At 43.2% G+C, this 24813-nt stretch overlaps 1 protein-coding gene across 3 annotated transcripts in view; it reads left to right on the top strand.

The window, feature by feature from the left end:
• The window catches only part of LOC129426106 (gamma-aminobutyric acid receptor subunit rho-3), a 72754-nt gene that overhangs the window by 10306 nt on the left and 37635 nt on the right, over positions 1-24813 (top strand). The gene's annotated exons all lie outside the window — the stretch shown is intronic.

The raw sequence follows: 24813 nt of genomic DNA on the forward strand, positions 1-24813 counted from the left end.
ACTCCCCTTCCACTTGAGCAATAACAGGCAGCTGCAGGATCTCTTAAATCTAAATAAAATTAAATCCTAATTTCTAATTTTAATCAAATGACTTCAGGACTTCAGTCTCCTCAAAAAAGTTCAAGATGTGTTTCGTGCCAAGAAAGGTCACACTAATACTGACTGATGCCTGAAGAAGACATTTAGTTCTGAAAATTGTTTTTAATTTTGCACTGCAAAAAATTATTTTCCAGAAAAAAAATTATTTTTGTCTTGTTTTCAGTTAAAATATAAAAAAAATCTTAAATTAACATGCTTTTTCTTGATGAGCAAAACGACCCAAGAAAATAAGTCTAGTTTCTTGACCAAAAATATCAAATTTAAGTGATTTTATGCATAAAACAAGCAAAAAAATCTGCCAATGGAATAAGCTAAAAAATCTTGGACATTTTTCTTAAACACTAAATTCTCGAAAAATTCAAGAAAAATTTGCTTACCCCATTGGCAGATTTTTTTCTTGTTTTATGCACAAAATCACTTAAATTTGATATTATTTTCTTGGGTCGTTTTGCTTATCAAGAAAAAGCATCTCTATTGAAGAATTTTTAGATATTTTTACTTAAAACAAGACAAAAATACTAAAAAAAAAATTCTTAAAAATATAAGGTATGTATTACCTGTTTGTATCTTAAAAGATTGAAAAATAAATATGGATGGACAATAAAACTTTGCTAAAACAACAAAGCTGGTGATGGTGGCCTTGCACATTACTGTATATTTGATAGTAAAAAGCAGGATTTATAGGTTAAATAAAATCAAATGTTTAAAAACTATGACTATTTGGAGCTTTTAAACTGCTCTGTTTTTGCAAATCTTGTCAGCCCAACTTAAAAATGCATATATCTCTTGCACACTTTGTTAAAGGGACACTCCACTTTTTTTGAAGATATGCTCATTTTCCAGCTCCCCTACAGTTAATTTGATTTTTACCGTTTTGGAATCCATTCAGCTTTTTTCGGATCTGGCGCTACCACTTTTAGCATAGTTTAGCATAATCCATTTAATCTGATTAGACCATTAGCATCGCGCTAAAAAATAACCAAAGAGTTTGGATATTTTTCTATTTAAAACTTGACTTTTCTGTAGTTACATTGTGTACTAAGACCGACGGAAAATTCAAAGTTGTGATTTTCTAGGCAGATATGGCTAGGACTATACTCTCAATGTGGCATAATAATTATTATGTTGGCTTGAGAAAGCCAACATACTGTTGTTGCACTTAAACTTATTATGTTGGCTTGAGAAAGCCAACATACTGTTGTTGCACTTAAACTTATTATTATTATTATTATTATGTTGGCTTGAGAAAGCCAACATACTGTTGTTGCACTTAAACTTATTATTATGTTGGCTTGACAAAGCCAACATACTGTTCTTCGATCTAAGCTTATTATTATTATTATGTTGGCTTGAGAAAGCCAACATACTGTTGTTGCACTTAAACTTCTTATTATTATTATTATGTTGGCTTGAGAAAGCCAACATACTGTTGTTGCACTTAAACTTATTATTATTCTTTTTCTTCTGAGACTAAAATTTCTAACTCCTACTCCTCCTAGAGCTTTTAAGCTACACACACCAAACTTTGTACAGACCTTCAGTCTGATCTGACTTGAGTTGCTATATCTTTTCTAAGCGATCGGACTTACGGTTCTCCTAAACCGTCCGATCAAACATCCCAAAAAAGTCCCATAGACTTTCATTCATAGAATGTTTAGGCTGAGTGTTTATTTTCAAATTCTAACTGTCAACTCACATTCATACAAATACATTACATCATCTCTCAACCTCTCTCAGTCTATCTCTGTCTCACAAAACTCACTCAATAGCACAGACAAACACAACTACACACATACATACACACAGACATACAACCACACAGACACGCAACTACACACAACTACACACAGACACACAACTACACACAGACACACAATTACACCACACAAACACAAAATTATATATAACATACTGTCACAAAAACAGACATGCACACACACACACACACACACACACACACACACAGACACACACACACACACACACACACACACACACACACACACACACACACACACACACACACACACACACACACACACACACAATCACACACAGACACACAACTACACACAGAGACACAACTACACACAGACACAAAACTACACACACAAACATCTATCTGCCCTAAATGCCCCAACTGCCCTAAATGCCCCATCTGCCCTAAATGCCCCATCTGCCCTAAATGCCCCAACTGCCCCATTCTGCCCAAACTGCCCTAAATGCCCCAACTGCCCTAAATGCCTCAAATGCCCCAACTGCCCCATTCTGCCCCAACTGCCCTAAATGCCCCATCTGACCTAAATGCCCCAACTGCCCCATTCTGCCCTAAATGCCCCAACTGCCCTAAATGCCTCAAATGCCCCAACTGCCTCATCTGCCCCATTCTGCCCCAACTGCCCTAAATGCCCCATCTGACCTAAATGCCCCAACTGCCCCATTCTGCCCTAAATGCCCCAACTGCCCTAAATGCCTCAAATGCCCCAACTGCCTCATCTGCCCCATTCTGCCCCAACTGCCCTAAATGCCCCAACTGCTCTAAATGCCCCAACTGCCCTAAATGCCCCATCTGCCCCAAGTGCCCCGTCTGCCCCAATTATCCAATTCTGCCCCAAATGCCCCAACTACCCTAAATGCCCCATCTGCCCCATTCTGCCCCAACTGCCCAATTCTGCCCCAACTAACCCATCTGCCCCAACTAACTTAACTGCCCCAACTGCAGCTCCAGCTATTACTCTCAGACTAGGCTTTCTCAAGCCAACATAAAGTTTGTTCACAAACTTTAACCTCATCTAGTTATTCTTTTTCTTCTGAGACCAAAATTTCTAACTCTAACTCCTCCTAGAGCTTTTAAGCTACAGCCACCAAACTTTGCACAGACCTTCAGTCTGATCTGAGGAGGTGTGCTATATCTTTTCTAAGGGATCGGACTTACGGTTCTCCTAAACCGTCCGATCAAACATCCCAAAAAAGTCCCATAGACTTACATTCATAGAATGTTTAGGCTGAGTGTTTATTTTCAAATTCTAACTGTCAACTCTCACTCATACAAATACATTACATCATCTCTCAACCTCTCTCAGTCTATCTCTGTCTCACAAAACTCACTCAATAGCACAGACAAACAAAACTACACACACACACACACACACAACCACACAGACACACAATCACACACAACTACACACAGACACACAACTACACACAGACACACAATTACACACACAAACACAAAATTATATATATAACATACTGTCACAAAAACAGACATGCACACATACATACATACACACACACACACACACACACACACACACACACACACACACACACACACACACAATCACACACAGACACACAACCACACACAGACACACAACTACACACAGACACACAATTACACACACAAACACAAAATTATATATAACATACTGTCACAAAAACAGACATGCACACACACACACACACACACACACACACACACACAATCACAATCACACACAGACACAGACACAAAACCACACACAACTACACACAGACACACAATTACACACACAAACACAAAATTATATATAACATACGTCCACAAAAACACAGACTCACACACGCACACACACACACACACACACACACACACAGACACACACACACACACACACACACACACACAACCACACACAACCACACACACACACAGACACACAACCACAAAATTACACACACAAACACAATATTACACACCCAATCATACTCACACAAACACACACATAAATGTCCCAACTGCCCTAAATGCCCCATCTGCCCCATTCTGCCCCAAATGCCTCAAATAACCTAACCGCCCCATTTGCCCCATTTGCCCCAACTGGCCAATTCTGCTCCAAATGCCTCATCTGCCCTAAATGCCCCAAATGCCCCGTCTGCCCCAACTACCCAATTCTGCCCCAAATACCCCAACTACCCTAAATGCCCCATCTGCCCCAAACACCCAATTCTGCCCCAACTGCCCTAAATGCCCCATCTGCCCCAAATGCCCCATCTGCCCCAACTACCCAATTCTGCCCAACTGCCCCATTCTGCCCCAACTGCCCTAAATGCCCCATCTGCCCTAAATGCCCCATCTGCCCCATTCTGCCCTAAATGCCCCAACTGCCCTAAATGCCCTAAATGCCCCAACTGCCCTAAATGCCCCAACTGCCTCATCTGCCCCATTCTGCCCCAAATGCCCCAACTGCCCTAAATGCCCCAACTGCCCTAAATGCCCCATCTGCCCTAAATGCCCCATCTGCCCTATTCTGCCCAAACTGCCCTAAATGCCTCAAATGCCCCAACTGCCTCATCTGCCCCATTCTGCCCTAAATGCCCCATCTGCCCTAAATGCCCCATCTGCCCTAAATGCCCCATTCTGCCCAAATTGCCCTAAATGCCTCAAATGCCCCAACTGCCTCATCTGCCCCATTCTGCCCCAACTGCTCTAAATGCCCCAACTGCTCTAAATGCCCCATCTGCCCCAAGTGCCCCGTCTGCCCCAATTATCCAATTCTACCCCAAATGCCCCATCTGCCCTAAATGCCCCATCTGCCCTAAATGCCCCATTCTGCCCAAATTGCCCTAAATGCCTCAAATGCCCCAACTGCCTCATCTGCCCCATTCTGCCCCAACTGCTCTAAATGCCCCAACTGCTCTAAATGCCCCATCTGCCCCAAGTGCCCCGTCTGCCCCAATTATCCAATTCTACCCCAAATGCCCCAACTACCCTAAATCCCCCATCTGCCACAAATGCCCCATTCTGCCCCAACTGTCCAATTCTGCCCCAACTAACCCATCTGCCCCAACTAACTTAACTGCCCCAACTGCAGCTCCATCTATTACTCTCAGACTAGGCTTTCTCAAGCCAACATAAAGTTTGTTCACAAACTTTAACCTCATCTAGTTATTATTATTCTTCTGGTCCACACTTTTTCTAACAGTAACTCCTCCTAGAGCTTTCAAGCTACACCCACAAAACTTTACAAAACTTTTAAGACTGGTACGTAGATTTATGCTATATCTTTTCTAACTGATGGGACCTACCGAATTCCTAAACGGGGCGCTCAAACACCCCAAATTTTCCATTGACTTAACATTGCGACAAACTTTGACGGGTCATAGCTGCAAGCGAGAAATTTGTAGAAACTTGTGGGTTACCACATTTGAAGAGGCTGGCAGGCTCTGTAAGAACATACATCACATTGGGGTGTAAGTCTCACCCCTGGGGTGTAAGAGGCACCCAAATTTCCCCATTGACTTATAATGGGGCAAGGAACATGCCCATATAAGGGAATAAAAGCGTCCCAGATGGAATATCTTCACTTTAGAGTGTCGTAGAGACATGGGGGTGGGCTCATTTTACTCAGGCATCCAATCAGTCTCTCTGGATCGTCTCATAGCTGTTAAGCCACGCCCCTAGCAACCATTTTTGGGTACCCTAGCAACATCTCCCATAGACTGCCATTATAAAATGCCCAGATGGATATCTTTGCAGCACAGTGTCACAGAGACATGGGGGTGGGCTCATTTTACTCAGGCATCCAATCAGTCTCTAAGGATTCTTATTGAGGTATTAAGCCACGCCCCTAGCAACCAAATATGAGCACCCTAGCAACATAATAAACAAAGCCTTATATCTCTGGATCCGAACATCATAGAGACATGGGGGTTGGGTCTTTTGGTCATGTTAGCCTTATGCTAGTTTCATGCTAAGTCATACTAGCTTCATGCTAGTTTCATGCTAGCTTCATGCTAATTTCATAATAAATCTTGCTAACTTCATGTTTATTCATGTTAGCATCATGTTAGCTTCATGCAAATTCATGTTAGCATCATGTTAACTTCATGCTAATTCATGTTAGCATCATGCTAGCTTCATGCTAATTTATGTTAGCATCATGCTAGCTTAATGCTAATTCATGTTAGCATCATGTTAGCTTCATGCTAATTAATGTTAGCAACATGCTAACTTCATGCTAATTCATGTTAGCATCATGCTAGCTTCATGCTAATTCACGTTAGCATCATGCTAATTCATGTTAGCATCATGCTAGCTTCATGCTAATTCATGTTAACATCATGTTAGCTTCATGTTAGCATCACGTTAGCTTCATGTTAATTCATGTTAGCATCATGCTAGCTTCATGCTAATTCATGTTAGCATCATGCTAGCTTCATGCTAATTCATGTTAGCATCATGCTACCTTCATGCTAATTCATATTAGCATCATGCTAGCTTCATGCTAATTCATGTTAGCATCATGTTAGCTTCATGCTATTTCATGTTAACATCATGCTAGCTTCATGCTAATTCATGTTAGCATCATGCTAGCTTCATGCTAATTCATGTTAGCATCATGCTAGCTTCATGCTAATTAATGTTAGCATCATGTTAGCTTCATGCTAATTCATGTTAGCATCATGCTAGCTTCATGCTAATTCATTTTGGCATCATGCTAACTTCATGTTAATTCATATTAGCATCATGCTAGCTTCATGCTAATTCATGTTAGCATCATGCTAGCTTCATGCTAATTCATGTAAGCATCATGCTAGCTTCATGCTAACTTCATGCTAATTCATGTTAGCATCATGCTAGCTTCATGCTAATTCATATTAGCATCATGCTAGCTTCATGCTAATTCATATTAGCATCATGCTAGCTTCATGCTAATTCATGTTAGCATCATGCTAGCTTCATGCTAATTCATATTAGCATCATGCTAGTTTCATGCTAATTCATGTTAGCATCATGCTAGCTTCATGCTAATTCATGTTAGCATCATGTTAGCTTCATGCTAATTCATGTTAGCATAATGTTAGCTTCATGCTAATTCATGTTAGCTTCATGCTAATTCATGTTAGCATCATGCTAGCTTCATGCTAATTCATGTTAGCATCATGCTAGCTTCATGCTAATTCATGTTAGCATCATGTTAGCTTCATGCTAATTCATGTTAGCATCATGCTAGCTTCATGCTATTTCATGTTAGCATCATGCTATCTTCATGCTAATCATGCTAACTTGATGCTGGCTTCTTGTTAATCATGTTAGCTTCATGCTAGCTTCAGGCTAATCATGCTAGCTTCATGCTAAATCAGGCTAGCTTCATACTTAAACATACTAACAGCCAGATAGCCTACTAAACTATACATCTGTCAAACCTTTTTAAACATACAGGCTACGCTTTGTCAAGCCAACATAAAGTTTGTCAACAAACTTTTCTATCTAGTTATTATGTTGGCTTGAGAAAGCCAACATACTGTTGTTGCACTTAAACTTATTATTATTATTATTATTCTTTTTCTTCTGAGACCAAAATTTCTAACTCTAACTCCTCCTAGAGCTTTTAAGCTACAGCCACCAAACTTTGCACAGACCTTCAGTCTGATCTGAGGAGGTGTGCTATATCTTTTCTAAGGGATCGGACTTACGGTTCTCCTAAACCGTCCGATCAAACATCCCAAAAAAGTCCCATAGACTTACATTCATAGAATGTTTAGGCTGAGTGTTTATTTTCAAATTCTAACTGTCAACTCTCACTCATACAAATACATTACATCATCTCTCAACCTCTCTCAGTCTATCTCTGTCTCACAAAACTCACTCAATAGCACAGACAAACAAAACTACACACACACACACACACACACACACACACACACAACCACACAGACACACAATCACACACAACTACACACAGACACACAACTACACACAGACACACAATTACACACACAAACACAAAATTATATATAACATACTGTCACAAAAACAGACATGCACACATACATACATACACACACACACACACACACACACACACACACACAATCACACACAGACACACAACCACACACAGACACACAACTACACACAGACACACAATTACACACACAAACACAAAATTATATATAACATACTGTCACAAAAACACAGACATGCACACACACACACACACACACACACAATCACAATCACACACAGACACAGACACAGACACAAAACCACACACAACTACACACAGACACACAATTACACACACAAACACAAAATTATATATAACATACGTCCACAAAAACACAGACTCACACACGCACACACACACACACACACACACACACACACACACACACACAACCACACAACCACACACACACACACACAGACACACAACCACAAAATTACACACACAAACACAATATTACACACCCAATCATACTCACACAAACACACACATAAATGTCCCAACTGCCCTAAATGCCCCATCTGCCCCATTCTGCCCCAAATGCCTCAAATAACCTAACCGCCCCATTTGCCCCATTTGCCCCAACTGGCCAATTCTGCTCCAAATGCCTCATCTGCCCTAAATGCCCCAAATGCCCCGTCTGCCCCAACTACCCAATTCTGCCCCAAATGCCCCAACTACCCTAAATGCCCCATCTGCCCCAAACACCCAATTCTGCCCCAACTGCCCTAAATGCCCCATCTGCCCCAAATGCCCCATCTGCCCCAACTACCCAATTCTGCCCAACTGCCCCATTCTGCCCCAACTGCCCTAAATGCCCCATCTGCCCTAAATGCCCCATCTGCCCCATTCTGCCCTAAATGCCCCAACTGCCCTAAATGCCCTAAATGCCCCAACTGCCCTAAATGCCCCAACTGCCTCATCTGCCCCATTCTGCCCCAAATGCCCCAACTGCCCTAAATGCCCCAACTGCCCTAAATGCCCCATCTGCCCTAAATGCCCCATCTGCCCTATTCTGCCCAAACTGCCCTAAATGCCTCAAATGCCCCAACTGCCTCATCTGCCCCATTCTGCCCTAAATGCCCCATCTGCCCTAAATGCCCCATCTGCCCTAAATGCCCCATTCTGCCCAAATTGCCCTAAATGCCTCAAATGCCCCAACTGCCTCATCTGCCCCATTCTGCCCCAACTGCTCTAAATGCCCCAACTGCTCTAAATGCCCCATCTGCCCCAAGTGCCCCGTCTGCCCCAATTATCCAATTCTACCCCAAATGCCCCAACTACCCTAAATCCCCCATCTGCCACAAATGCCCCATTCTGCCCCAACTGCCCAATTCTGCCCCAACTAACCCATCTGCCCCAACTAACTTAACTGCCCCAACTGCAGCTCCATCTATTACTCTCAGACTAGGCTTTCTCAAGCCAACATAAAGTTTGTTCACAAACTTTAACCTCATCTAGTTATTCTTTTTCTTCTGACCTAAAAATTTCTAACTCTAACTCCTCCTAGAGCTTTCAAGCTACAGCCACCAAACTTTGCACAGACCTTCAGTCTGATCTGAGGAGGTGTGCTATATCTTTTCTAAGGGATCGGACTTACGGTTCTCCTAAACCGTCCGATCAAACATCCCAAAAAAGTCCCATAGACTTACATTCATAGAATGTTTAGGCTGAGTGTTTATTTTCAAATTCTAACTGTCAACTCTCATTCATACAAATACATTACATCATCTCTCAACCTCTCTCAGTCTATCTCTGTCTCACAAAACTCACTCAATAGGACAGACAAACACAACTACACACACACACACACACACACAGACACACACACACACAGACACACAACCACACAGACACACAACCACACACAACTTCACACAGACACACAATTACACACACAAACACAAAATTATATATAACACACTGTCACAAAAACACAAACATGCACACACACACACACACACACACAATCACACACAGACACACAACCACACACAGACACACAACTACACACAGACACACAATTACACACACAAACACAAAGTTATATATAACATACTGCCACAAAAACACAGACATGCACACAGACACAACCACACACAACTACACACATACACACAACTACACAGACACACAATTACACACACAAACACAAAATTATATATAACATACTGTCACAAAAACACAGACTCAAACACACACACACACACACACACACACACACACACAAACACACACAGACACACAACTACACACAGACACACAACCACAAAATTACACACACAAACACAGTATTACACACCCAATCATACTCACACAAACACATACATAAATGTCCCAACTGCCCTAAATGCCCCATTAGCCCCAAATGCCTCATCTGCCCCAACCGCCCCATTTTGCCCCAAATGCCCCATTTGCCCCAATTGGCCAATTCTGCTCCAAATGCCTCATCTGCCCCAACTGCCCCATTCTGCCCCAAATGCCTGATCTGCCCCATTCTGCCCTAAATGCCCGATCTACCCCAAATGCCCCATCTGCCCCAACTACCCAATTCTGCCCCAAATGCCCCAACTACCCTAAATGCCCCAACTGCCTCATCTGCCCCAACTGCCTTAAATGCCCCAACTGCTCTAAATGCCCCAACTGCCCTAAATACCCCATCTGCCCCAAATGCCCCGTCTGCCCCAACTACTCAATTCTGCCCCAAATGCCCCAACTGCCCCATCTGCCCTAAATGCCCCAACTGCCCTAAATGCCCCATCTGCCCTAAATGCCCCATCTGCCCTAAATGCCCCATCTGCCCTAAATGCCCCAACTGCCCCATTCTGCCCTAAATGCCCCAACTGCCCTAAATGCCTCAAATGCCCCAACTGCCTCATCTGCCCCATTCTGCCCCAACTGCCCTAAATGCCCCAACTGCTCTAAATGCCCCAACTGCCCTAAATGCCCCATCTGCCCCAACTGCCCTAAATGCCCCAACTGCCCTAAATGCCCCATCTGCCCTAAATGCCCCATCTGCCCTAAATGCCCCATCTGCCCTAAATGCCCCAACTGCCCCATTCTGCCCTAAATGCCCCAACTGCCCTAAATGCCTCAAATGCCCCAACTGCCTCATCTGCCCCATTCTGCCCCAACTGCCCTAAATGCCCCAACTGCTCTAAATGCCCCAACTGCCCTAAATGCCCCATCTGCCCCAATTATCCAATTCTGCCCCAACTACCCTAAATGCCCCATCTGCCCCAAATGCCCCATTCTGCCCCAACTGCCCAATTCTGCCCCAACTAACCCATCTGCCCCAACTAACTTAACTGCCCCAACTGCAGCTCCATCTATTACTCTCAGACTAGGCTTTCTCAAGCCAACATAAAGTTTGTTCACAAACTTTAACCTCATCTAGTTATGTTGGCTTGAAAAAGCCAACATATTGTTATTGCTTTTAAACTTATATTTTATTATGTTGGCTTTGAAAAAGCCAACATACTGTTATTGCTATTAAACTTATTATTATTCTTTCTTATCCCCCCAAAATTTCTGACACTAACTCGTCCTAGAGCTTTCAAGCTACATGCACCAAATTTTCCACAGACCTTCAGACTGGTCTGACTTAGTGTGCTATATCTTTTCTAACTGATGGGACCTTCCGAATTCCTAAACGGGGCGCTCGAACACCCCAAATTTCCCATTGACTTAACATGGAGACAAACTTTGACGGGTCATAGCTGCGAGTGTGAAACTTGTAGGAACTTGTGGCTTACCACATTTAAGAAGGCTGACAGGCTGTGTAAGAACATACCTCACAATGGGGTGTAAGCTGTACCCCTGGGGTGTAAGAGGCCCCCAAAATTTCCCATTGACTTATAATGGGGCAGGAAACATGCCCATAAAAGGGAATAAAAACGTCCCAGATGGAATATCTTCACTTTAGAGTGTCGTAGAGACATGGGGGTGGGCTCATTTTACTCAGGCAACCAATCAGTCTCTTAAGATCACCACAGAGCTATTAAGCCACGCCCCTAGCAACAATTTTGGGTACCCTAGCAACATCTCCCATAGACTACCATTATAAAAAGCCCAGATGGATATATTTGCACCAGAGTGTCATAGAGACATAGGGGTTGGCTCATTTTACTCAGGCATCCAATCAGTCTCTTAGGATTCTTATTGAGGTATTAAGCCACGCCCCTAGCAACCAAATATGAACACCCTAGCAACATAATAAACGAAGCCTTATATCTCTGGATCTGAACATCATAGAGACATGGGGGTTGGGTCTTTGGGTCATGTTAGCGTCATGCTAGCTCCATGCTAAGTCATATTAGCTTCATGTTAATCATGCTAGCATCATGCTAGCTTCATGCTTATCATGCTTATCATGTTAACATCATGCTAGCTTTGTGCTAATCATGCTAGCATCATGCTAGCTTCATGCTAATCATGCTAGCATCATGCTAGCTTCATGCTAATCATGCTAGCTTCATGCTAGCTTCATGCTAATCATGCTAGCTTCATGATAACTTCATGCTAGCTTCATGCTAATCATGTTAGCATCATGCTAGCTTCATGTTAATCATGCTAGCATCATGCTAGCTTCATGCTAATCATGCTAGCATCATGCTAGCTTCATGCTAATCATGCTAGCTTCATGCTAGCTTCATGCTAATCATGCTAGCTTCATGATAACTTCATGCTAGCTTCATGCTAATCATGCTAGCATCATGCTAGCTTCATGTTAATCATGCTAGCATCATGTTAGCTTCATGCTAGTCATGCTTGCATCATGCTAATCATGCTAGCATCATGCCAGCTTCATGCTTATCATGTTAGCATCATGCTAAATCATGCTACCTTCATACTTAAACATTTTAACAGCCAGATAGCCTACTAAACTAAACTTCTGTCAAACCGTTTTAAACATTCAAGCTACGCTTTTTCAAGCCAACATAAAGTTTTTCTTCAAACTTTAATATCTAGTTATGTTGGCTTTGAAAAAGCCAACATACTGATATTGTATTTAAACTTATTATTATTATGTTGGCTTGAGAAAGCCAACATACTGTTGTTGCACTTAAACTTATTATTATTATTATTATTATTATTATTATTCTTTTTCTTCTGAGACTAAAATTTCTAACTCTAACTCCTCCTAGAGCTTTCAAGCTACAGCCACCAAACTTTGCACAGACCTTCAGTCTGATCTGAGGAGGTGTGCTATATCTTTTCTAAGGGATCGGACTTACGGTTCTCCTAAACCGTCCGATCAAACATCCCAAAAAAGTCCCATAGACTTACATTCATAGAATGTTTAGGCTGAGTGTTTATTTTCAAATTCTAACTGTCAACTCTCATTCATACAAATACATTACATCATCTCTAAACCTCTCTCAGTCTATCTCTGTCTCACAAAACTCACTCAATAGCACAGACAAACACAACTACACACATACACACACACACACACAACCACACAGACACACAACCACACACAACTACACACAGACACACAACTACACACAGACACACAACTACACACACAAACACAAAATTATATATAACATACTGTCACAAAAACACAGACACGCACACACACACAGACACACAAACAAACACAAATACACATAGACACACAAATACACACAGACACACAATTAAAAACACAAAATTATATATATAATACTCTCACAAAAACACACATATTCACACACACACACACACACACACACACACACACACACACACACACACACACACACACACACACACACACACACACACACCACAAATATACACACACAAACACGATATTACATTCTGCCCTAAATGCCCCAACTGCCCTAAATGCCCCAACTACCCAATTCTGCCCCAAATGCCCCAACTACCCTCAATGCCCCAACTGCCCCAAACACCCAATTCTGCCTCAACTGCCCTAAATGCCCCATCTGCCCCAAATGCCCCGTCTGCCCCAACTACCCAATTCTGCCCCAAATTACCCATTCTGCCCCAACTGCCCTAAATGCCTCAACTGCCCTAAATGCCCCATCTGCCCTAAATGCCCCATCTGCCCTAAATGCCTCATCTGCCCCATTCTGCCCAAACTGCCCTAAATGCTCCAACTGCCCTAAATGCCCCAACTGCCCTAAATGCCTCAAATGCCCCAACTGCCTCATCTGCCCCATTCTGCCCCAACTGACCTAAATGCCCCAACTGCTCTAAATGCCCCAACTGCCCTACATGCCTAGTCTGCCACCCTACTTCCCATTTTTGCCCCATATGACCCAACTTCCCTAAATGCCCCATCTTCCCCAAACAGCCAATTCTGCCCCAACTGCCCTAAATGCCTCAAATGCCCCAACTGCCTCATCTGCCCCATTCTGCCCCAACTGCCCTAAATGCCCCAACTGCCCTAAATGCCCCAACTGCCCTAAATGCCCCATCTGCCCCAAATGCCCCATCTGCCCTAAATGCCTCATCTACCCCATTCTGCCCTAAATGCCCCAACTGACCTAAATACCTCAAATGCCCCAACTGCCTCATCTGCCCCATTCTGCCCCAACTGCCCTAAATGCCCCATCTGCCCTAAATGCCCCATCTGCCCTAAGTGCCCCGTCTGCCCCAATTATCCAATTCTGCCCCAAATGCCCCAACTACCCTAAATGCCCCATCTGCCCCATTCTGCCCCAATCTGCCCCAACTAACACATCTGCCCCAACTAACTTAAATGCCCCAACTGCAGCTCCATCTATTACTCTCAGACTAGGCTTTCTCAAGCCAACATAAAGTTTGTTCACAAACTTTAACCTCATCTAGTTATTATTCTTCTTAGCACCCCAAAATTTCTGACACTAACTCGTCCTAGAGCTTTCAAGCTACATGCACCAAATTTTCCACGGACCTTAAGACTGGTCTGACTTAGTGTGCTATATCTTTTCTAACTGATGGGACCTTCCGAATTCCTAAACGGGGGGCTCAAACACCCCAAAACTCCCATTTACTTAACATGGAGACAAACTTTGACGGGTCCTAGCTGCGAGTGAGAAACTTGTAGAAACTTGTGGCTTACCACATTTAAGGAGGCTGACAGGCTGTATAAGAACATACATTAAAATGGGGTGTAAGCTGTACCCCTGGGGTGTAAGAGGCCCCCAAAATTTCCCATTGACTTATAATGGGGCAGGAAACATGCCCATATAAGGGAATAAAAGCGTCCCAGATGCAATATCTTCACTTTAGAGTGTCGTAGAGACATGGGGGTGGGTTCATTTTACTCAGTCATCCAATTAGTCTATTAGGATCGCCCCAGAGCTATTAAGCCACGCCCCTAGCAACAATTTTGGGTACCCTAGCAACATCTCCCATAGACTACCATTATAAAAAGCCCAGATGGATATCTTTACACCAGAGTGTCATAGAGACATAAGGGTGGGCTCATTTTACTCAGGCATCCAATCAGTCTTAATAGGATTCTTATTAAGGCATTAGGCCACGCCCCTAGCAACCAAATATGAGCACCCTAGCAACATAATAAACAATGCCTTATATCTCTGGGTCTGAACATCATAGAGACATGGGGGTTGGGTCTTTGGGTCATGTTAGCTTCATGCTAGCGTCATGCTAAGTCATACTAGCCTCATGCTAGTTTCATGCTAGCTTCATGCTAATTTCATAATAAATCATGCTAACTTCATGTTAAATCTTGTTAGCTTCATGCTAACCTCATGTTTACTTCATACTAATCATGCTAGCCTCATGGTAGCTTCATGCTAATCATGCTAGCATCATGCTAATCATGCTAGCTTCATGTTAAATCATGGTAGCTTCACGCTAATCATGCTAACCTCATGTTTACTTCATGATAATCATGCTAGCCTCATGCTAGCTTCATGCTAATCATGCTAACATCATGGTAGCTTCATGCTAATCATGCTAGAATCATGCTAACTTCATGCTAATCATGCTAGAATCATGCTAGCTTCATGCTAATCATGCTAGAATCATGCTAACTTCATGCTAATCATGTTAGCATCATGCTAGCTTCATGCTAATCATGCTAGCATCATGTTAGCTTCATGCTAATCATGCTAACATCATGTTAGCTTCATGCTAATCATGCTAACATCATGTTAGCTTCATGCTAATCATGCTAGCATCATGCTAGCATCATGCTAACTTCATGCTAATCATGCTAGAATCATGCTAACTTCATGCTCATCATGCTAGCTTCATGCTAGCCTCATGCTAATCATGTTAGCATCATGCTAGCTTCATGCTAATCATGCTAGCATCATGCTAGCTTCATGCTAATCATGCTAGCTTCATGCTAATCATGCTAGCATCGTGCTAGCTTCATGCTAATCATGCTAACATCGTGCTAGCTTCATGCTAATCATGCTAACATCGTGCTAGCTTCATGTTAATCATGCTAGTATTGTGCTAGCTTCATGCTAATCATGCTAGCATCATGCTAGCTTCATGCTAATCATGTTAGCTTCATGCTAGCTTCATGCTAATATCATGCTAGCTTCATGCTAATCATGCTAGCATCATGCTAGCTTCATGCTAATCATGCTAGCATCATGCTAGCATCATGCTAGCTTCATGCTAATCATGCTAGCATCATGCTAGCTTCATGCTAATCATGCTAGCATCATGCTAGCTTCATGCTAATCATGCTAGCATCATGCTAGTTTCATGCTAATCATGCTAACATCATGCTAGCTTCATGCTAATCATGCTAAGATCATGCTAATCATGCTTACATCATGCTAGCTTCACGCTAATCATGCTAGAATCATGATAGCTCCATGCTTATCATGTTAACATCATGCTAAATCATGCTACCTTCATACTTAAACATACTAACAGCCAGCCTACTAAACTAAACTTCTGTCAAACTGTTTTAAACGTTCAGGCTACGCTTTTTCAAGCCAACATAAAGTTTGTCTTCAAACTTTAATATCTAGTTATTATTATGTTGGCTTGAGAAAGCCAACATACTGTTGTTGCACTTAAACTTATTATTATTATTCTTTTTCTTCTGACCTAAAAATTTCTAACTCTAACTCCTCCTAGAGCTTTCAAGCTACAGCCACCAAACTTTGCACAGACCTTCAGTCTGATCTGAGGAGGTGTGCTATATCTTTTCTAAGGGATCGGACTTACGGTTCTCCTAAACCGTCCGATCAAACATCCCAAAAAAGTCCCATAGACTTACATTCATAGAATGTTTAGGCTGAGTGTTTATTTTCAAATTCTAACTGTCAACTCTCATTCATACAAATACATTACATCATCTCTCAACCTCTCTCAGTCTATCTCTGTCTCACAAAACTCACTCAATAGGACAGACAATACACACACACACACACACACACACACACACACACACACACACACAGACACACAACCACACACAACTACACACAGACACACAATTACACACACAAACACAAAATTATATATAACATACTGTCACAAAAACACAAACATGCACACACACACACACACACACACACACACACAATCACACACAGACACACAATTACACACAGACACACAACTACACACAGACACACAATTACACACAGACACACAATTACACACACAAACACAAAGTTATATATAACATACTGCCACAAAAACAGACATGCACACAGACACAATCACACACAACCACACACAACTACACATACTAGAGCCCGACCGATATGCGTTTTTTCGGGCCGATGCCGATACAGATATTAGGGAGTAAAAAAAGACCGATAACGATATATCGGCCGATATTCTTTATGTGTACATTATAGTTCAGTATATACTACAGTATATTATACTAAAGTACTGTACATAGAATACACTATATACTTTAACATAATATACTATGAATAAATACGATGCAATGCAAATGTGGTGATCACTCACAAATGTGGTGATCCAACACTTATATTGATGTGACAAAGATATGTACTATAGGCAAGAAGTTAACAATAAACTTTATTATCCAAAATTAGTTGGATATCAGTGCACTAAACAGTAAACTTGACTTATTATAAATAACTTTAAAACACAAAGAGAACAAAATACATAAAACTTGCATCATTTGCAGTTTTGACGAGAATAACGTTATAAAGAGAAACTTATGAAGTCATTGATTAATATTAGCTTTACAGTAAGTTGTGTACTTCACAAATTAGTTAGCCACTCAGTTACGAAGACAATGCTTGACGGAGCACATACTAATGTACGCTATGTTTAATGTTGTGCACAACGTTTTTATAACACAAACCCAGGGTTCCGTGCAAACTTTAGACTTTAATAAAACTAATGCGTCTTCGCTCCGCCTCTTTTATTTAGCAAGGGTGTAGAGTTGCGCGAGCTTATTGAATCAATTGCTCTGAAATGAGCGTGTTAACTAACAACACAAGCAGCAGAAATCTCATATAGTGTTATATAAGTGCACGGCTGCGCGTAGTTTAAACGTGTCATTTCTCCGTCTCGCGTCATTTCTCCCGCTTGCGTTTTAACTCGCAAGTCGACAAAGAGACGGATTAAAAACACCAAATGTAAGCGGGAATGCGTCTCTCTTGTCCATTTATAATCCAATCGACCAAAGCGCGTCTTAATACCAGGTGTAAAAATGTAGTGAAGAAGACACTGCGTGACTGAAGCCACCTGAACTGAGAGACTGACTGACTGAAGTGAAGGGGGTGGGGGATTGGCTGGTGTCACTACAGTGAGTGATCTGGGTCGCCATTAGCAACCAGTATGGCGCACTCTGCTGGACAAACAAGTACTTACATCTTTCAAATGCATTTAATGTGTTCTGTAACAAGCGTTCATATCGGCGCATATCTGCGGCTTATACGCCGATACAGATATATCTGCGACATGCTCATATCGGCCGATAAAATCGGCAAAACGATAAATCGGTCGGGCTCTAACACATACACACAATTTCACAGACACACAATTACACACACAAACACAAAATTATATATAACATACTGTCACAAAAACACAGACTCAAACACACACACACACACACACACACACACACACACACACACACACACAAACACACACAGACACACAACTACACACAGACACACAACCACAAAATTACACACACAAACACAATATTACACACACAAACACAATATTACACACCCAATCATACTCACACAAACACACACATAAATGTCCCAACTGCCCTAAATGCCCCATTCTGCCCCAAATGCCTCATCTGCTCCAACCGCCCCATTTTGCCCCAAATGCCCCATTTGCCCCAATTGGCCAATTCTGCTCCAAATGCCTCATCTGCTCCAACCGCCCCATTTTGCCCCAAATGCCCCATTTGCCCCAATTGGCCAATTCTGCTCCAAATGCCTCATCTGCCCCAAATGCCTCATCTGCCCCAACTGCCCCATTCTGCCCCAAATGCCTGATCTGCCCCATTCTGCCCAAACTGCCCTAAATGCCCGATCTACCCCAAATGCCCCATCTGCCCCAACTACCCAATTCTGCCCCAAATGCCCCAACTACCCTAAATGCTCCAACTGCCTCATCTGCCCCAACTGCCTTAAATGCCCCAACTGCTCTAAATGCCCCAACTGCCCTAAATACCCCATCTGCCCCAAATGCCCCGTCTGCCCCAACTACTCAATTCTGCCCCAAATGCCCCAACTGCCCCATCTGCCCTAAATGCCCCAACTGCCCTAAATGCCCCAACTGCCCTAAATGCCCCATCTGCCCTAAATGCCCCATCTGCCCTAAATGCCCCATCTGCTCTAAATGCCCCATCTGCCCTAAATGCCCCAACTGCCCCATTCTGCCCTAAATGCCCCAACTGCCCTAAATGCCTCAAATGCCCCAACTGCCTCATCTGCCCCATTCTGCCCTAAATGCCCCAACTGCTCTAAATGCCCAAACTGCCCTAAATGCCCCATCTGCCCCAATTATCCAATTCTGCCCCAAATGCCCCAACTACCCTAAATGCCCCATCTGCCCCAAATGCCCCATTCTGCCCCAACTGCCCAAATCTGCCCCACAATGCCCTAACTGCCCCAACTAACCCATCTGCCCCAACTAACTGCCCCAACTGCAGCTCCATCTATTACTCTCAGACTAGGCTTTCTCAAGCCAACATAAAGTTTGTTCACAAACTTTAACCTCATCTAGTTATTATTATTATTCTTTTTCTTCTGAGACTAAAATTTCTAACTCTAACTCCTCCTAGAGCTTTCAAGCTACAGCCACCAAACTTTGCACAGACCTTCAGTCTGATCTGAGGAGGTGTGCTATATCTTTTCTAAGGGATCGGACTTACGGTTCTCCTAAACCGTCCGATCAAACATCCCAAAAAAGTCCCATAGACTTACATTCATAGAATGTTTAGGCTGAGTGTTTATTTTCAAATTCTAACTGTCAACTCTCATTCATACAAATACATTACATCATCTCTAAACCTCTCTCAGTCTATCTCTGTCTCACAAAACTCACTCAATAGCACAGACAAACACAACTACACACATACACACACACACACACACACACACACACACACACACACACACAACAACACACAGACACACAACAACAAACACACAAACAACTACACACAGAAACACAAGAAAATATATAACATACTGTCACAAAAACACAGACACGCACACACACACAGACACACAACCACACACAAATACACATAGACACACAACTACACACAGACACACAATTACAAACACAAACTTATATATAACATACTGTCACAAAAACACAGACATGCACACACACACACACACACACACACACACACACACACACACACACACACACACACACACACACACACACACACACACCACAAATATACACACACAAACACAATATTACATTCTGCCCTAAATGCCCCAACTGCCCTAAATGCCCCAACTACCCAATTCTGCCCCAAATGCCCCAACTACCCTAAATGCCCCATCTGCCCCAAACACCCAATTCTGCCCCAACTGCCCTAAATGCCCCATCTGCCCCAAATGCCCCGTCTGCCCCAACTACCCAATTCTGCCCCAAATTACCCATTCTGCCCCAACTGCCCTAAATGCCCCAACTGCCCTAAATGCCCCATCTGCCCTAAATGCCCCATCTGCCCTAAATGCCTCATCTGCCCCATTCTGCCCAAACTGCCCTAAATGCTCCAACTGCCCTAAATGCCCCAACTGCCCTAAATGCCTCAAATGCCCCAACTGCCTCATCTGCCCCATTCTGCCCCAACTGCCCTAAATGCCCCAACTGCTCTAAATGCCCCAACTGCCCTAAATGCCTAGCCTGCCACCCTACTACCCAATTCTGCCCCAAATGACCCAACTACCCTAAATGCCCCATCTGCCCCAAACACCCAATTATGCCCCAACTGCCCTAAATACCCCATCTGCCCCAAATGCCCCATCTGCCCCAACTGCCCCATTCTGCCCCAACTGCCCTAAATGCCCCAACTGCCCTAAATGCCCCAACTGCCCTAAATGCCCCATCTGCCCCAAATGCCCCATCTGCCCTAAATGCCTCATCTACCCCATTCTGCCCTAAATGCCCCAACTGACCTAAATACCTCAAATGCCCCAACTGCCTCATCTGCCCCATTCTGCCCCAACTGCCCTAAATGCCCCATCTGCCCTAAATGCCCCATCTGCCCTAAGTGCCCCGTCTGCCCCAATTATCCAATTCTGCCCCAAATGCCCCAACTACCCTAAATGCCCCATCTGCCCCATTCTGCCCCAATCTGCCCCAACTAACACATCTGCCCCAACTAACTTAAATGCCCCAACTGCAGCTCCATCTATTACTCTCAGACTAGGCTTTCTCAAGCCAACATAAAGTTTGTTCACAAACTTTAACCTCATCTAGTTATTCTTTTTCTTCTGAGACTAAAATTTCTAACTCTAACTCCTCCTAGAGCTTTCAAGCTACAGCCACCAAACTTTGCACAGACCTTCAGTCTGATCTGAGGAGGTGTGCTATATCTTTTCTAAGGGATCGGACTTACGGTTCTCCTAAACCGTCCGATCAAACATCCCAAAAAAGTCCCATAGACTTACATTCATAGAATGTTTAGGCTGAGTGTTTATTTTCAAATTCTAACTGTCAACTCTCATTCATACAAATACATTACATCATCTCTAAACCTCTCTCAGTCTATCTCTGTCTCACAAAACTCACTCAATAGCACAGACAAACACAACTACACACATACACACACACACACACAACCACACAGACACACAACCACACACAACTACACACAGACACACAACAACACACAGACACACAACTACACACACAAACACAAAATTATATATAACATACTGTCACAAAAACACAGACACGCACACACACACACACACACACACACACACAAATACACATAGACACACAACTACACACAGACACACAATTACAAACACAAACTTATATATAACATACTGTCACAAAAACACAGACATGCACACACACACACACACACACACACACACACACACACACACACACACACACACACACACACACACACACACACACACACACACACACACACCACAAATATACACACACAAACACAATATTACATTCTGCCCTAAATGCCCCAACTGCCCTAAATGCCCCAACTACCCAATTCTGCCCCAAATGCCCCAACTACCCTAAATGCCCCATCTGCCCCAAACACCCAATTCTGCCCCAACTGCCCTAAATGCCCCATCTGCCCCAAATGCCCCGTCTGCCCCAACTACCCAATTCTGCCCCAAATTACCCATTCTGCCCCAACTGCCCTAAATGCCCCAACTGCCCTAAATGCCCCATCTGCCCTAAATGCCCCATCTGCCCTAAATGCCTCATCTGCCCCATTCTGCCCAAACTGCCCTAAATGCTCCAACTGCCCTAAATGCCCCAACTGCCCTAAATGCCTCAAATGCCCCAACTGCCTCATCTGCCCCATTCTGCCCCAACTGCCCTAAATGCCCCAACTGCTCTAAATGCCCCAACTGCCCTAAATGCCTAGTCTGCCACCCTACTACCCAATTCTGCCCCAAATGACCCAACTACCCTAAATGCCCCATCTGCCCCAAACACCCAATTCTGCCCCAACTGCCCTAAATACCCCATCTGCCCCAAATGCCCCATCTGCCCCAACTGCCCCAACTGCCCCATTCTGCCCCAACTGCCCTAAATGCCCCAACTGCCCTAAATGCCCCAACTGCCCTAAATGCCCCATCTGCCCCAAATGCCCCATCTGCCCTAAATGCCTCATCTACCCCATTCTGCCCTAAATGCCCCAACTGACCTAAATACCTCAAATGCCCCAACTGCCTCATCTGCCCCATTCTGCCCCAACTGCCCTAAATGCCCCATCTGCCCTAAATGCCCCATCTGCCCTAAGTGCCCCGTCTGCCCCAATTATCCAATTCTGCCCCAAATGCCCCAACTACCCTAAATGCCCCATCTGCCCCATTCTGCCCCAATCTGCCCCAACTAACACATCTGCCCCAACTAACTTAAATGCCCCAACTGCAGCTCCATCTATTACTCTCAGACTAGGCTTTCTCAAGCCAACATAAAGTTTGTTCACAAAGTTTAACCTCATCTAGTTATTATTATTATTATTAGTGGTGCTTGCATTTATGCAAGGCATCACTATTATTATCTTGCATACTTATTATAATTATTATGTTGGCTTGACAAAGCCAACATACTGTTCTTCGATCTAAGCTTATTATTATTATTATTATTATTATTCTTCTGGTCCACACTTTTTCTCACAGTAACTCCTCCTAGAGCTTTCAAGCTACACCCACAAAACTTTACAAAACTTTTAAGACTGGTACGTAGATTGGTGCTATGACTTTTCTAACTGATGGGACCTACCGAATTCCTAAACGGGGCACTCAAACACCCCAAATTTTCCATTGACTTAACATTGCGACAAACTTTGACGGTTCATAGCTGCAAGCGAGAAATTTGTAGAAACTTGTGGGTTATCACAGTTGAAGAGGCTGGCAGGCTCTGTAAGAACATACATCACATTGGGGTGTAAGTTTCACCTCTGGGGTGTAAGAGGCACCCAAATTTCCCCATTGACTTATAATGGGGCAGGAAACATGCCCATATAAGGGAATAAAAGCGTCCCAGATGGAAAATCTTTACTTTAAAGTGTCGTAGAGATATGTGGGTGGGCTCATTTTACTCAGGCATCCAATCAGTCTCTCTGGATCGTCCCATAGCTATTAAGCCACGCCCCTAGCAACCATTTGTGTGCACCCTAGCAACATCTCCCATAGACTGCCATTATAAAATGCCCAGATGGATATCTTTGCAGCACAGTGTCACAGAGACATGGGGGTGGGCTCATTTTACTCAGGCATCCAATTAGTCTCTAAGGATTTTATTGAGGTATTAAGCCACGCCCCTAGCAACCAAATATGAGCACCCTAGCAACATAATAAACAAAGCCTTATATCTCTGGATCCGAACATCATAGAGACATGGGGGTTGGGTCTTTTGGTCATGTTAGCTTCATGCTAGCTTCATGCTAAGTCATACTAGCTTCATGCTAGTTTCATGCTAGCTTTATGCTAATTTCATAATAAATCTTGCTACTTCATGCTTATTCATGTTAGCATCATGCTAGCTTCATGCTAATTCATGTTAGCATCATGTTAGCTTCATGCTAATTCATGTTAGCATCATGCTAGCTTCATGCTAATTCATGTTAGCATCGTGCTAGCTTCATGCTAATTCATGTTAGCATCATGCTAATTCATGTTAGCATCATGCTAGCTTCATGCTAATTCATGTTAGCATCATGCTAGCTTCATGCTAATTCATGTTAGCATCATGCTAGCTTCATGCTAATTCATGTTAGCATCATGTTAATTCATGTTAGCATCATGCTAGCTTCATG

Source organism: Misgurnus anguillicaudatus, chromosome 25 (genome assembly GCF_027580225.2).
Source record: "Misgurnus anguillicaudatus chromosome 25, ASM2758022v2, whole genome shotgun sequence".
Classification (NCBI taxonomy): domain Eukaryota; kingdom Metazoa; phylum Chordata; class Actinopteri; order Cypriniformes; family Cobitidae; genus Misgurnus; species Misgurnus anguillicaudatus.